The following is a 17116-nucleotide window of genomic DNA, read 5'->3' as shown; positions in this document are numbered from 1 at the left end:
TTCCTTCCAAGGAGTAAGCGTCTTTTAATTTCATGGCTGCAGTCACCATCTGCAGTGATTTTGGAGCCCAAAAAATAAAGTCTGACACTGTATCCATTGGTTCCCCATGTATTTGACATGAAGTGATGGGACCAGATGCCATGATCTTCGTTTTCTGAATGTTGAGCTTTAAGCCAACTTTTTCACTCTCCTCTTTCACTTTCATCAAGACGCTTTTTAGTTCCTCTTCACTTTCTGCCATAAGGGTGGTGTCATCTGCATATCTGAGGTTATTGATATTTCTCCTGGCAATCTTGATTCCAGCTTGTGCTTCTTCCAGCCCAGCGTTTCTCATAAAGTACTCTGCATATAAGTTAAATAAGCAGGGTGACAATATACAGCCTTGACGTATTCCTTTTCCTATTTGGAACCAGTCTGTTGTTCTATGTCCAGTTCTAACTGTTGCTTCCTGACCTGCATATAGGTTTCTCAAGAGGCAGGTCAGGTGGTCTGGTATTCCCATCTCTTGAAGAATTTTCCATAGTGTATTGTGATCCACACAGTCAAAGGCTTTGGCATAGTCAATAAAGCAGAAATAGATGTTTTTCTGGAACTCTCTTGCTTTTTCCATGATCCAGCAGATGTTGGCAATTTGATCTCTGGTTCCCCTGCCTTTTCTAAAACCAGCTTGAACATCTGGAAGTTCACAGTTCACATATTGCTGAAGCCTGGCTTGGAGAATTTTGGGCATTACATTACTAGTGTGTGAGATGAGTGCAATTGTGCAGTAGTTTGAGCATTCTTTGGCATTGCCTTTCTTTGGGATTGGAATGAAAACTGACCTTTTCCAGTCCTGTGGCCACTGCTGAGTTTTCCAAATTTGCTGGCATATTGAGTGCAGCACTTTCACAGCATCATCTTTCAGGATTTGAAAGAGCTCAACTGGAACTCCATCACCTCCACTAGATTTGTTCGTAGTGATGCTTTCTAAGGCCCACTTGACTTCACATTCCAGGATGTCTGGCTCTAGGTCAGTGATCACACCATCATTATCTGGGGTCATGAGATCTTTTTTTAATAGTTCTGTGTATTCTTGCCACCTCTTCTTAATAGCTTCTGCTTCTGTTAGGTCCATACCATTTCTGTCCTTTATCGAGCCCATCTTTGCATGAAATGTTCCCCTGGTATCTCTAATTTTCTTGAAGAGATCTCTAGTCTTTCCCATTCTGTTGTTTTCCTCTATTTCTTTGCATTGATCGCTGAAGAAGGCTTTCTTATCTTTCCTTTATATTCTTTGGAACTCGGAATTCAGATGCTTTATATCTTTTTCTCCTTTGCTTTTCGCTTCTCTTCTTTTCACAGCTATTTGTAAAGCCTCCCCAGACAGCCATTTTGCTTTTTTGCATTTCTTTTTCTTGGGGATGGTCTTGATCCCTGTCTCCTGTACAATGTCATGAACCTCCATCCATAGTTCATCGGGCACTCTATCAGATCTAGTCCCTTAAATCTATTTCTCACTTCCACTATATAATCATAAGGGATTTGATTTAGGTCAAACCTGAATGGTCTAGTGGTTTTCCCTACTTTCTTCAATTTAAGTCTGAATTTGGCAATAAGGAGCTCATGATCTGAGCCACAGTCAGCTCCCAGTCTTGTTTTTGCTGACTGTATAGAGCTTCTCCATCTTTGGCTGCAAAGAATATAATCAATCTGATTTGGGTGTTGACCATCTGGTGATGTCCATGTGTAGAGTCTTCTCTTGTGTTGTTGGAAGAGGGTGTTTGCTATGACCAGTGCATTTCCTTGGCAAAACTCTATTAGCCTTTGCCCTGCTTCATTCCATATTCCAAGGCCAAATTTGCCTGTTACCCCAGGTATCTCTTGACTTCCTACTTTTGCATTCCAGTCCCCTATAATGAAAAGGACATCTTTTTTGGGTTTAGTTCTAAAAGGTCTTGTAGGTCTTCATAGAACCGTTCAACTTCAGCTTCTTCAGCATTACTGGTTGGGGCATAGACTTGGATTACTGTGATACTGAATGGTTTACTTTGGAAACAAACAGACATCATTCTGTCGTTTTTGAGACTGCATCCAAATACTGCATTTCAGACTCTTGTTGACCATGATGGCTACTCCATTTCTTCTAAGGGATTCCTGCCCACAGTAGTAGATATAATGGTCATCTGAATTAAATTCACCCATTCCAGTCCATTTTAGTTCTCTGATTCCTAGAATGATGTTCACTCTTGCCATCTCCTGTTTGACTACTTCCAGTTTGCCTTGATTCATGGACCTAACATTCCAGGTTCCTATGCAATATTGCTCTTTATAGCATCGGACATTGCTTCTATCACCAGTCACATCCACAACTGGGTATTGTTTTTGCTTTGGCTCCATCCCTTCATTCTTTCTGGAGTTATTTCTCCACTGATCTCCAGTAGCATATTGGGCATCTACCGACCTGGGGAGTTCCTCTTTCGGTATCCTATCATTTTGCCTTTTCATACTGTTCATGGGGTTCTCAAGGCAAGAATACTGAAGTAGTTTGCCATTCCATACTCCAGTGGACCACATTCTGTCAGACCTCTCCACCATGGCCTGCCCGTCTTGGGTGGCCCCACACAGTATGGCTTCATTGAGTTAGACAAGGCTGTAGTCCATGTGACCAAAACCTGTGGGACACTGTAAAAGCAGTGCTAAGGGGAAGGTTCATAGCAATACAGGCTTACCTCAAGAAACAAGAAAAAAGTCAAATAAATAACCTAACTCTACACCTAAAGCAACTAGGAAATAAAGAAATGAAGAACCCCAGGGTTAGTAGAAGGAAAGAAATCTTAAAAATTAGGGCAGAAATAAATGCAAAAGAAACAAAAGAGACCATAGCAAAAATCAACAAAGCCAAAAGCTGGTTCTTTGAGAGGATAAATAAAATTGATAAACCATTAGCCAGACTCATCAAGAAACAAAGGGAGAAAAATCAAATCAATAAAATTAGAAATGAAAATGGAGAGATCACAACAGACAACACAGAAATACAAAGGATTATAAGAGACTACTATCAGCAATTATATGCCAATAAAATGGACAACTTGGAAGAAATGGACAAATTCTTAGAAAAGTACAACTTTTCAAAACTGGACCAGGAAGAAATAGAAAATCTTAACAGACCCATCACAAGCCTGGAAATTGAAACTGTAATCAGAAATCTTCCAGCAAACAAAAGCCCAGGTCCAGACGGCTTCACACTGATTTCTACCAAAAATTTAGAGAAGAGCTAACACCTATCCTACTCAAACTCTTTCAGAAAATAGCAGGGGAAGGTAAACTTCCAAACTCATTCTATGAGGCCACCATCACCCTAATACCAAAACCTGACAAATATGCCACAAAAAAAGAAAAGTACAGGCCAATATCACTGATGAACATAGATGCAAAAATCCTTAACAAAATTCTAGCAATCAGACTCCAACAACATATTAAAAAAATCATACACCATGACCAAGTGGGCTTTACCCCAGGGATGCAAGGATTCTTCAACATCTGCAAATCAATCAATGTAATACACCACACTAACAAATTGAAAAATAAAAGCCATATGATTATCTCAATAGATGCAGAGAAAGCCTTTGACAAAATTCAACATCCATTTATAATAAAAACTCTCCAGAAATCAGGAATAGAGGGAACATACCTCAACATAATAAAAGCTATGTATGACAAACCCACAGCAAACATTATCCTCAATGGTGAAAAACTGGAAGTATTTCCCCTAAAGTCAGGAACAAGACAAGGGTGCCCACTTTCACCACTACTATTCAACATGGTTTTGGAAGTTTTGGCCACAGCAATCAGAGGAGAAAAATAAATTAAAGGAATCCAAATTGGAAAATAAGAAGTAAAACACTCACTGTTTGCAGATGACATGATCCTCTACATAGAAAACCCTAAAGACTCCACCAGAAAATTACTAGAGCTAATCAATGAATATAGTAAAGTTGCAGGATATAAAATCAACAGACAGAAATCCATTGCATTCCTTTACACTAATAATGAGAAAATAGAAAGAGAAATTAAGGAAACAATTCCATTCACCATTGCAACGAAAAGAATAAAATACTTAGGAATATATCTACCTAAAGAAACAAAAGATCTATATATAGAAAACTATAAAGCACTGGTGAAAGAAATCAAAGAGGACACTAATAGATGGAGAAATATACCGTGTTCATGGATTGGAAGAATCAATATAGTGAAAATGAGTATACTACCCAAAGCAATCTATAGATTCAATGCAATCCCTATCAAGCTACCAAGGGTATTTTTCACAGAGCTAGAACAAATAATTTCACAATTTGTATGGCAATACAAAAAAACCTCGAATAGCCAAAGCTATCTTGAGAAAGAAGAATGGAACTGGAGGAATCAATCTGCCTGACTTCAGGCTCTACTACAAAGCTACAGTCATCAAGACAGTATGGTACTGGCACAAAGACAGAAATATAGATCAATGGAACAAAACAGAAAGCCCAGAGATAAACCCATGCACCTATGGACATCTTATCTTTGACAAAGGAGGCAAGAATATGCAATGGAGAAAAGACAATCTCTTTAACAAGTGGTTCTGGGAAAACTGGTCAACCACTTGTAAAAGAATAAAACTAGAACACTTTTTAACACCATACCCAAAAATAAACTCAAAATGGATTAAAGATCTAAACGTAAGACCAGAAACTATAAAACTCCTAGAGGACAACATAGGCAAAACACTCTTCGACATAAATCACAGCAGGATTCTCTATGACCCACCTCCCAGAATATTGGATATAAAAGCAAAAATAAACAAATGGGACCTAATTAAACTTAAAAGCTTCTGCACAACAAAGGAAACTATAAGCAAGGTGAAAAGACAGCCTTCAGAATGGGAGAAAATAATAGCAAATGAAGCAACTGACAAAGAATTAATCTCAAAAAATACACAAGCAACTCCTGCAGCTCAATTCCAGAAAAATAAATGACCCAATCAAAAAATGGGCCAAAGAACTAAATAGACATTTCTCCAAAGAAGACATACAGATGGCTAACAAACACACGAAAAGATGCCCAACATCACTCATCAGAGAAATGAAAATCAAAACCACAATGAGGTACCATTTCACACCAGTCAGAATGGCTGCTATCCGAAAGTCTACAAGCAATAAATGCTGTAGAGGGTGTGGAGAAAAGGGAACCCTCTTACACTGTTGGTGGGAATGCAAACTAGTACAGCCACTATGGAGAAAAGTGTGGCGATTCCTTAGACTGGAAATGGAACTGCCACACAACCCAGCAATCCCACTGCAGGGCATACACACCAAGGAAACCAGACTTGAAAGAGACACGTGTACCCCAATGTTCATCGCAGTATTGTTTATAACAGCCAGGAAATGGAAGCAACCTAGATTTCCATCAGCAGATGAGTGGGTAAGAAAGCTGTGGTACATATACACAATGGAGTATTACTCAGCCATTAAAAAGAATACATTCGAATCAGTTCTAATGAGGTGGATGAAACTGGAGCCTATTATACAGAGTGAAGTAAGCCAGAAAGAAAAACACCAATACAGTATACTAATGCATATATATGGAATTTAGAACGATGGTAACGATAACCCTGTATGCGAGACAGCAAGAGAGACACAGATGTATAGAACAGTCTTTTGGACTCTGTGGGAGAGGGCGAGGGTGAGATGATTTGGGAAAATGGCACTGAAACATGTATATCATATATGAAACGAATTGCCAGTCCAGGTTTGATGCATGATACAGCATGCTTGGGGCTGGTGCACTGGGATGACCCAGAGGGATGGTATGGGGAGGGAGGTGGGAGGGGTGTTCAGGATGGGGAACACATGTACAGCCGTGGCAGATTCATGTTAATTTATAGCAAAACCAATACAATATTGTAAAGTAATTAGCCTCCAATTAAAAAAAATAAATTTATATATTTTTTTAAAGTTTCCTTTTAAAAAAAAAAAAATTAAAAAAAAAAATACTTGAACACCATTGCCCTAAACCAACTCTACTGTTTCTGAAGTTGTTCCTTGTGACGAGGCAGAGCTCCCTTAAATGAAAGGAAGAAAGAATCTGCACATGATAATTGTATCCAGATTTATAACCTGACAATTGCTTCTTTTTCTAAACTGTCAAAACCTCTAAATTCCCCCCAAAAGCCTGACTCCAAAGTTTATAAACTGGAATTTCCTTGCTCCCCATCATCCATCTTGTTCTTACCTCAGCTTCGCAGAGCAACCTTCTTCCAGACATAGAAACATTTAGAAACTGAATCGGCAGAGTGGGCATCCCACTGAATTTGTTCACTCATTCAACATTTCCAAGCTGCTGCTAGCTGTTTGTACTTGCTAGCACTTACTTACTTGCATGTACTATGCTCAGTACAGGAGGGTGAGCTGCAGATTCACTGAGGCTTCCTGCCCAGAACGCTTTCCAAACCACCCCCCCAGAGAAGAGGGCCCAAACGGGCAGCAGTAGTTCCATAGGGTGGATGAAATAGAGGTCAGGGTTTGGGGTTGTCAAGGCAGCTTGGAGTTGGGTACCAGACAGGAGTACTGGGCAGGAGGTAGCTGAGCAAAGAAGGAGCCCTAGAAATCTGCACAGTTTCCCCTGAGTGGTTGGTTGGAATACACATGGCAATAATCCACAGGCATCTGTAGGTTAATCGTAAGCTCACTTTAAAGCCACAGCACCAAAGCCTAAAAGAAAAAGCTTTTATTCTTATCCTTATCTCTTTTAACATTCCTTAAAAGAATAAGAAGAAAAGCAGTAAGAATATAGAAGATTTGAACAATACTACTCATAGCTCAGTTGGTAAAGAATCCACCTGCAATTCAGGAGACTCTGGCTCAATTCCTGGGTTGGGAAGATCCCCTGGAGAAGGGATAGGCTACCCACTCCAGGGTTCTTGGGCTTCCCTTGTGGCTCAGCTAGTAAAGAATCTTCCCGCAATGCGGGAGACCTGGGTTTGATCCCTGGGTTGGTGAAGCTCCCCTGGAGAAGGGAAAGGCTACCCACTCCAGTATTCTGGCCTGGAGAATTCCATTGACTGTATAGTCCATGGGGTTGCAAAGAGTTGGATATGACTGAGTGACTTTCATTTTCACTTTTCATCCACCAGTTGGACCCAATGACATGAGAACACTGCATCCTGAACTGATATTATAATCACAAACACACCAACATTTGTTGGATGCAGATAAAGCAGTGCTTAGCAGGAAATTCAGAGCTTTAAATGACTATATTAAGATAGAAAAAAAGCTTTTTAAATCATTGATTTATGTCTCTGGCTTAAGAGGCTAGAAAAAGAAATGTAAAAGCATAGGACATTTCAGGAAAACAATAAAGATTAAAGTCAAAAATCAATAAAATAAGAAACAAACAATAAGGAAAATCAACATGGTCAAAAGTTGGTTCTTTGAAATATAAATAAAATTGATAAACTCTTAGTTAAACTGATGAAGAGTTTTAGGAATGAAAGAGGGGCCGTACTATGGATCCTACAGACAGTGAAGGATAATAAAGGAATATTTTGAGCATGGTTATACCACTAAATTCAAGAGTCTAGGTGAAATGGAAGAATCCTTTGAAAGACAAAAACCACAGAAACTAATATAAAATAATAAAAAAAACTCCATAGCACTATATATATTTTTAAAAATTGGATTCATAGTTTAAATTTTTATCTAAAGAATACTCTGGGCTTAGATGGTTTCTTCTGTATTTATTTCAAACATTTAAGGAATAAATATCAATCTTACACAGACTTTTTCAAAAGAGGAGAGAAGCAATAAAGTATTGTAAGGAGATGAAATCATAGACCAATATTTCTCCTTTATTTAATGAATTTAAATGCAAAAAAATTTAAATTGAACTAGCAGTACTAGAAAATCAAATCTAGTCATATATAAAGAAGGTAATTTATCATGACTAAGTGAGGTTTATCACAGTAATGCTAATAAGTTCAACATTTGAAAATCTACTAATATAGTTCATCATACATACAGAATAAAGGAGGAAAAATCATTTGATCATCTCAGTGGATGCAAAAACAATTGTTGAAATCCAAAAACAATTTAAAATTAAAACCCTTGGCAGAACAGGACTCAAAGGAAACTTCAAATTTTGATTAAGTCTAATGGAAATCCTTCAACTAACAACATACATAAAGGTGAAAGACCAAGTGCTTCCTTTCTAAAATCAAAAACAAGACATGAGTGTAGACCTTCACCACTTGCATTCAACATTTAATTGAAAGTCCTAGCCAGTGAAATAAGATAAGCAAAGGAAATATAAAGATTAGAAAAGAAGCAAAATTGTCTCTGTTTATAAGCATAACAATGCTATCTATAGAAATGCCTAAGGAATTTACAAAAAAAAAAGAAAAACCTTTACTTTTACTAAAAAAAAAAAAGCTTATCAGGGCACAGTAACAAGGTCAATATATAAAAATCAGTTGTATCTCTATAGACTAATTACCAAAAATTGAAAAGTGATATTTAACAAACCTCTTATGAGAGCACCAAAGAACACAAAATATTTGGGAATAAATTTAACAAAATATGTATAAAATATCTACATATAAAATTATAAAATGTTGCTCACAGAAATTTTAAAAGACCAGAATAAATGTAGAGATTACATGTTCACAGATTGGAAGACTCAATATCATACATTCTTCCTGAATTGATATGCAGTCAATGCAATCCCAAACAAATTAGCAGCTGATGCTAAAAGATACAAGGAAATATAAATAACATAGAATAGCAAAAAAATAAGAGAAAAAATTATTGGGAAAAAAAACTAATTTGGAGGGCTTACATTGCCTGATTTCAGTGGTTACTATGAACATATAGTAGTCAAAACAGTATGGTATTGGCACAAAGATAGACAGACAAATAGAACAAGAGTAGTCAAGAAAAAGTTCAATATTAAATGGTCAACTGAGTTGTTTTTTTTTTGCAAAGGCACCAAAAGAAACCAATGAGAAAAAGAAAGATTCTTCAACAATGGTACTGGAACAGTTGAATATCTAAATGGAAAAAAATATGTATCTTCACCCCTACTTCATATTATATACAAAAATTAATTCAAGAGGATCAAGATCTAAAGATCAAAACTAAAATTATAGAGCTTCTAGAATAAAATGTAGGAAAATAACCTTCATGATCTTGGAGTGCCAAAGAATTACATTAGCCATAAAAGAAAAATCTAATAAAGTAGGTTTCATAAAATTAAAATCTCACATTAATAGAGCCAGTTAAGTAAATAATAAGGCATGTTACACATTGGAAGAAAATATTTGACAAATAATTTAAAAATATATGCATATCTCTTGTAACTCAGTACCAAGAAGATAAACAACCCATAAAAATAGGTGAAATGCCTGCACAGACACTTCACAAAAGACATTAGTTCATGAAAAAATGATCAACATGATTAGTGATTAGGAAAAAACAAAGTAAACCCACCATGAGATATCACTACATGCCTGTTAGAATAGCTAAAATTAAAAAGACAGGCCATGTCAATTGTTAGGATGGCAATATAAAATGATACAATCTCTTTGAAATACAGTTTGATAGTTCCTTAAAAGGTTAAACATATACCTATTGTATGGTGCAGTCATTCCACTCCTAGGAATTTATCCAAGAGAAATAAAAACATATATCCAAAAAGCATTTGCACAAGAACATTCATAAAAGGGTTTATTTATGAAGGGCAAAAAGTAAAAACAAACAAAATATCCACTCTCAGGAGACTGGATAAACAAGTTGTGGTTCATCCATACAATGGAATGCCATTCAGCAATTAAAAAAAAGAAGATAATTATGCTGGGTGAAAGAAGCCATACCAAAAAAGAGAGGGAGAGTATCTCATGTATGCGTCCATTTATATGAAATTCTAGAATTGGCAAAACAAATCAAAAGTGGTAGGAATAAGCTTGGGGCTTCCCTGGTGGCTCAGATGGTAAAGGATCTGCCTGCAAATCAGGAGACCCTGGTTAGATCCCTGGGTAGGGAAGATCCCCTGGAGAAGGGAATGGTTACCCACTCCAGTATTCTTGCCTGAAGAATTCCACGGACAGAAGAGCCTGGCAGGCTACAGGAATCAGTGTAGTGTTATCTGGAGCAGAAATAGAGTGTAATTGGCTGAAAAGGAGCATGAAGGAATTTTGTGAGGTGATGGAAATATTGTATATCTTTATTAGGGTTGGTGGTGATACAGTTGTAGACATTTGTTGAAACTCATCAAATTATATACTTAAAAATGTATGCATTTTATTGTATGCAAATCATACATCAATAAAACTGATTACAAAAAATAACTAGAATACCACACCTTGCTCACTAAAATAATTAAAAAGCCTGGGACTTCCCTGATGGTACAGTGGATAAGAATCTGCCTGCCAATGCAGGAGACACAGGTTCCATCCCTGGTCTGGGAAGATTCCACACGCTGCATTGCAACTAAGCCCGTGTACCACAACTACTGAGCGCTCGCACCCTAGAGCCCGTGATCGGCGAAAAGAGAAGCCACTGCAATGAGAAGCCCAAGCACCGCAACAAAGAGTGGCCCCCGCTCGCTACAACCAGAGAAAGCCTACATGCCGCAACGAAGACCCAGCGCAGCCAAACATATAAATAAATAAATACATTTTTAAAAATAAAAAGACTTAGAGCATCCAGTGTTAGTGAGGGTGTTCCTGGTGGGAGTGTGAACATGGAAGAACATCTCTGGGAAACTGGCAGTTTCCTGTAAGGGCAAACAAGCACTTACTCTATGACTCAACACCTCCATCCCTAGATATTTACCCAAGAGAAATAAAAACATATTCCACAAAAAGACTTACACAAAAACATTCATAGCAGCCTTCATCATAATTGCTGAAAACTGGAAACAGCCCAAATATCCACTAACAGGGGAATGGATAAATAAATTGTGGTATTTTCATGCAATGGAATATAAACCACTCAAAAGAAGGAGTGGAGAGAGGGCGTGGGATGAGGACTAAGACAAGGAGGAAAGGAAAGCAAAACAAACAAACAAACAAAACTACAAGCAACATCATAGGAACACTAAAAAAAAGGCTATATTGAAGAAAAAAGTTAGACACCAAAAAAAAATCCATACAGTGTGATTCCATTTATGGTAAATTTTAGAAGAGGTAAAGCTGCTGTATGATGCTAAAAGATGAGAAGGGTTGCTGCCTTATGTTGTGTAGAGGAAGAGCACGTATTGATGCGAAAAGCATAAGGCAACTTTTTGCTGTCACGGCCATGGTCTATATATTGATAGATGTGTAATCTATACAGATTTATGGATTTGGTAAAACTTATATACACATGGTCTGTGCTTTTCACTGAATGTAAATTGACACTCATTTTTTAAAAAATCATACAAAAGTAGAAATTCACTTATAAAACCTGAGTCAAAAAAAGAAGTATAATAAAGACTGGACTGAAATAAACTATTTTAAAATTATTTGATAATAAAAAGACTAAGTCTCAGAAGTTGAGGAGTGTAGCTGAGGCATACTTGGGGAGAAAATGAATCGTCTTAAACATATATTAAAAATAGAAAAAAAAGACAGGCTAAAATTAATGAGTCAGGTGTCCAATTTAAAAAGTTTGAAGATGTACACAGAAATACACATAAAGAGTGTGTTATGCACTCAATTGTGTCCAGCTTTTGGCAACCCCATGGACTGCAGCCCGCCAGGCTCCCCTGTCCGTGGGATTCTCCAGGCAAGAATGCTGGAGTGGGTTGCTGTTTTTTTCTCCAGGGGATGCTCCCAACCCAGGGATCGAACCCATATCTCTTGTGTCTCCTGCACTGGCAGGCGGGTTCTTTATCACTTTTGCCACCTGAGAGAAAGAAATAATAAAGGGCAATAATTAATGAAATTGCAAAAAGACAGTTGAATAGTGAAGATCTTTTAAAAGACTAATTAAATTGATAAACACTAGGCAATATTGATCAAGGAAAATGGAAGAAGACATAAATAAAGAATATTAGGAATGAAGAAGGTGACATAAAGAGGAGGTATCATGAACATTTGATGCCAATAAATCTGAAAACTTAGATGGAACAAACAAATTCATAGAAAAGTGCAACTCACCAAAACTGACTTATGAAGTCAAAAGCCTGAATATTCAGAAACCATTCAAGAAATTGATTCAGTGGTTTAAAATACCCCCCCCCCCAAAGAAAACACTCAGCCCACGCAGAAAGACTTAGAGGCAAATTCAATGAAAACATTCAAAGAACATGCAATTCTAATCCAACTCAAACTCTTACAGAGAACAGAAAAAATAGGGAGAATTCCTCAATTTATCCTAGAAGGAGAGAAACTCTTGTTACCAAAACCAGAAAAGAACATAGATAAACAGATGCAGAAAAAGCGTTTAGTAAGTTAAGCATCCATTCCTGACTTAAGAAATCTTATCAAACTAGGAATAAAAGGGAACTTTTATACCTAAAAGATAGTATCTACCCTGAAAAGTCTACAGCAAAATCTTTCATAAAGATTGCATTGAAAGTATTCCCTTTAATATACGTTCAACTGATTCGCTGTGCTGTACACTTGAAACAAATACAACATTGTAAATCAACTATACTCCAATACAAATTTTAATAAAAGAAATTATTCCCTTTAGGAGAATCAGATATTACACACCTCCTGATACGAGGCAATAGAAAGTACATAGTTCCGCCTATAAAATAAACTTGTCAAAAAAGAAAAAAAAAAAAACAAGAAAGGTAGAAAGAAAAGGGGAAAAATTGACCCTTATTAAAATCAAGCCTTTAGGTCCATCTCCCACATTACATACAATAGCTCTAAAGACACATGTTAATATTATCTGCATCATCTTGACATGTCGGGCCAGTCAAAGCCAGAATGACTCAGCTTCTTCAACAGATGGCTCAAGAAAAGTAAAGCAAAGAGGAAATGTTACAGATTTAAAAAGACTTCAAATTCATCTTCAAGTCAAAGTGTAATGAAAAGAGAAACTCAAGAGACATAGCAACCAAATGCAATGCATGGACTTCAGATTTTAATTCAAACTAACCAACTTATAAAGACATTTTTTTTTAATCATAGAAATTTTAACATAGATTTACGATTAGACCATTTAAGAAACTATTACTTGTGATAACATATTGTGATTATGGTTTTCTTCAGGGGTACACATCTGAAATATTTAGAGGTGAAATGATCTAATGTCTTGGATTTGCTTTAAAATACTCCATGTGAGGGCCTTCCCTTTGGTCCAATAGCTAAGACTCTGTGCTCCCAATGCAGGGGGCCTGTGTTCGATCCCTAGTTGGGGAACTGGATCCCACATGCTGCCACAAAGAGTCTTATGTCCCAATGAAGACTGAAGATCTTGTGTGCTGCAACTAAGACCTGGAGCAGCCAAACAAATAAATAAATACGTTTTTAAAATACTCCATGGGATATGACAAATCAAACACTATTGGGAAAACACTTGATAATTGGAAAACTGGGTGATGGGAACATGGAGTTCACTATTCACTTTACCTTTGTGTATGTTGGAAATTTTCTCTTTTTTTAATTTTTTAAAAATTTTTTCTTGAAATAGTGTTGATTTCCAATGTTGCGTCAGTTTCAGGTTTACAGCAAAGTGATTCAGTTAAAATTATCCACACATATAAATCTTTTTTAAGATTCTTTTGCATTATAGGTTAGTACAAGATACTGAGTATAGTTCCCCATGCTGCACAGTAGGTCCTTGTTGATTATCATTTTTTTTTTTAGGAATGTGCATATTTTAACCTCAGACTCCTAATTTACACCTCCCCCTACTCCAGTTCCCCTCTGGGAACCATGAGTTTGCTTTCTATGTTTATGAGTCTATTTGTGTTTTGTAAATAAGTTCATCTGTATCATGTTTTTGGATTCCATATATAAGCAATACCTTATGGCAGAAAGTGAAGAGGAACTAAAAAGCCTCTTGATGAAGGTGAAAGAGGAGAGTGAAAAAGTTGGCTTAAAACTCAACATTCAGAAAACTAAGATCATGACATCCGGTCCCATCACTTCATGGGAAATAGATGGGGAAACAGTGTCAGATTTTTATTTTCTGGGGCTCCAAAATCACTGCAGATGGTGACTGCAGCCATGAAATTAAAAGACGCTTACTCCTTGGAAGAAAAGTTATGACCAACCTAGATAGCATATTCAAAAGCAGAGACATTACTTTGCCAACAAAGGTCTGTCTAGTCAAGGCTATGGTTTTTCCAGTGGTCAGGTATGGATGTGAGAGTTGGACTGTGAAGAAGGCTGAGCGCCGAAGAATTGATGCCTTTGAACTGTGGTGTTGGAGAAGACTCTTGAGAGTCCCTTGGACTGCAAGGAGATCCAACCAGTCCATTCTGAAGGAGATCAGCCCCGGGATTTCTTTGGAAGGAATGATGCTAAAGCTGAAACTCCAGTACTTTGGCCCCCTCATGCGAAGAGTTGACTCAATGGAAAAGACTCTGATGCTGGGGGGGATTGGGGGCAGGAGGAGAAGGGGACAACAGAGAATGAGATGGCTGGATGGCATCACTGACTCGATGGACGTGAGTCTGGGTGAATTCTGGGAGTTAGTGATAGACAGGGAGGCCCGGCATGCTGCAATTCATGGGGTCACAAAGAGTCGGACACGACTGAGTGACTGAACTGAACTGAACTGAACTGATATGATATGATATTTGTCTTTCTCTGTCTGACTTACTTTACTTGGGTATGATAATCTCTAGGTCCATCCATGTTGCTGCAAATGGCATTATTTCCTTCTTTTTTACAGCTGAGTAATAGAAAATCTTTGCTAATAAAAACTTAAAAGACAAATAATGGTGATGGTGATGATGATGAAAATGTTATTTTAAAAAGAATACAGAGGGCAAGAGGCCCTTCTCCTCCTTGGACATTATGGGGCCTCATGAGCCATCATGGAGGCCCAGGCTGCTAGATAAACTGTCTCCAGCCCACCTCCAAGACTGATGCTTTTACCATCTCTTTCTCCCAGAATTCCTTTCCTGCTGGTCTCTGTGGCTTCAACCTGCAAATTCAGCACCCCTGCTGCCGAGAGCATATAGCTGTTGTGTTAGTTTACCGAGCATGCACTGCCTCTTGTTCAGGTAACAACACCCTATTTTCCTTTGGATAAACACCTTTAATCACTCCATGTGGTTCAAATAGGGTTGACCACACCACCCGCCTTCCCCCCAGAGTGGACCAGTGACTCAGGTGTGACCAGTGAGAATACCACTACTCTGGACACACCCTCTGCAGGAATGGACATGTTACCCAGGCAGGACTTACTCACCAAACAGCATCAGCACCCAGACTTTTGCTGAACATATGAGAAAAGAGGCACTTTCTCTTTATGGGGTAGCAGAAGGTCAGAAGACTGAAGAGCCTGGAGTGGCTGGGGCCATTTGCCTGAAAATGCAAGAAGATCCTGCCTAGGAAAGAAGCCATCATAAGACAGCAGAAACTCAGAGCCTGATCTCAATGTCATTATCCCTGAATAGAGCCACACTCCCTCTCTGCAAAGCAGCTTCCCCCACAATTTTTCTGCACATTAATGAACAAAACAAGTTTTTTCTGGGAAGGGAGGAAGAGAAAGAGGGAGAGAGAATGGGGTAGGGGGAGACGGCAAGAGACTGCAATACAGGAGGCCCAGATTCGACCCCTGGGTTGGAAAGATCCTCTGGAGAAAGGCATGGTAACCCACTCCAGCATTCTTGCCTGGGAAATCCCATGGACAGAGGAGCCTAGTAGGCTACAGTTCATGGGGTCACAAAGAGTCCAACATGACTGACTGACTAAACCATCACACAGTGGTCTCAGGAGAGTCAGTTCTGAGTTACCTGTCAGACCTACTGAATCAGTTATTAAGCTGTTGTCTTTTTGTTTCAAACTTTGCACTCTGCTCAACGCCTGCTGTGTAATGCCAGGACTCGCTTCTTCACCTGATTTCCAGTTATACTCTGCCCAGAGAGAGGGGTCACTAGACAGAAATGGAAGTCTGGAGAAGGAGAAAAGACTCTCTCCTCCCCATCTGCTTCCTGTGAGCTTTCATTCTTCAATCTCCCTTCTTCACCAGTAACAGCAGCTGAATCCAGTTCAAAGTTTGTCCAACATAGAAACAGCCTGATTGCATTCCCCTCCCCTCTCCTGTTGGAAACACTGATACCAGATAACTAACTGGTGGCCCTTCTCACAGGTCTTGATCCTTTTCTCTGAGCTTGGAGATACCAGGTCAGCTGAGCCGAGCCCCCTGCCCTTTCTTCAAACATCTGCATTTCAGCCTCATGGGCCCTTCCTTTAAGTTTCTGAGTTTCAGTAATTCAGTCTAGACCCTTTGTTCACCAGCCCTGCTTTCTAAAGTTGCTGCCTCGTGACACCTTTGGGTTCTCTTCTTGCCTTTTCTCTGATGGACCACTTTATACAAGTCCACACTTCCTTATATTAAATTCTATCTGAATAATCGGTGTTATTTCTGCTTCTGAGTGCATCCGGAATGATACAGCAACTCAGGAAACTTTCAATCATTTAAAAATACTTATTGAATGTCCCTGTCCTTCAGGAATTCTAACTAAAAATGATGGCCTGAACTGGATTCTGTGACCAGTCACTGTATCTGTAATCAGTGACCTATGTGCAGTTTGCACTCTAAAAGTATTTTCATCTACAAGAGTGGATGTTGTGTTGTACTCCTGATGGCTGATCACATATGATGAGGAAGGAGGGAAGGAAAGGGAGAGAAAAGACACAGGATAAAGGAAAAAAAAAACTGTCAAAGTCATCCATAGTGGCCGAAAACAAATCAATCAATCAAAAAAATAGTTTCCAAAAAAAAAAAAATGCAAAGGGAAGATTTACCATAGAAAACCACTTCTCCCTCACCATACAGTATATCTGGGAAGCTTTTTTTTTTTTTTTTTGTCTTACCTACAAACACTTCTTCCTAACCCATCAGTGGACTAGGAGGCAGGGTCGGATACGAGCTAAGTTCTGGAGCATCATCATCTCGCAAGAAGACCGTGTGTGATTGGATGCTGTGAGTGT

The 17116-nt window shown here is 38.3% G+C and overlaps 1 protein-coding gene and 1 long non-coding RNA gene across 3 annotated transcripts in view; one reads left to right on the top strand and one right to left on the bottom strand.

Annotated features, from left to right (window-relative positions):
* ESCO2 (establishment of sister chromatid cohesion N-acetyltransferase 2) overlaps positions 1-17116 on the top strand; it is a 188122-nt gene that overhangs the window by 69172 nt on the left and 101834 nt on the right. The gene's annotated exons all lie outside the window — the stretch shown is intronic.
* The window catches only part of LOC129649859 (uncharacterized), a 27979-nt gene extending 10863 nt beyond the window's left edge, over positions 1-17116 (bottom strand). Inside the window, exons 1-3 of one of the 2 annotated variants that reach the window (XR_008713313.1) lie at positions 17000-17116; positions 15369-15507; positions 12222-13441 (exon numbers count right to left, since the gene is read on the bottom strand). This is a non-coding gene — a long non-coding RNA (uncharacterized LOC129649859). Of the gene's footprint in view, positions 1-12221; positions 13442-15368; positions 15508-16999 lie in introns of those variants that run through there. The other variant, XR_008713314.1, reaches the window with a different exon arrangement.

This window comes from Bubalus kerabau, chromosome 4 (assembly GCF_029407905.1).
Source record: "Bubalus kerabau isolate K-KA32 ecotype Philippines breed swamp buffalo chromosome 4, PCC_UOA_SB_1v2, whole genome shotgun sequence".
Classification (NCBI taxonomy): Eukaryota; Metazoa; Chordata; class Mammalia; order Artiodactyla; family Bovidae; genus Bubalus; species Bubalus kerabau.
The sequence above is the reverse complement of the archived record's forward strand: the minus strand, read 5'-3'. Positions and strand labels throughout refer to the sequence as shown.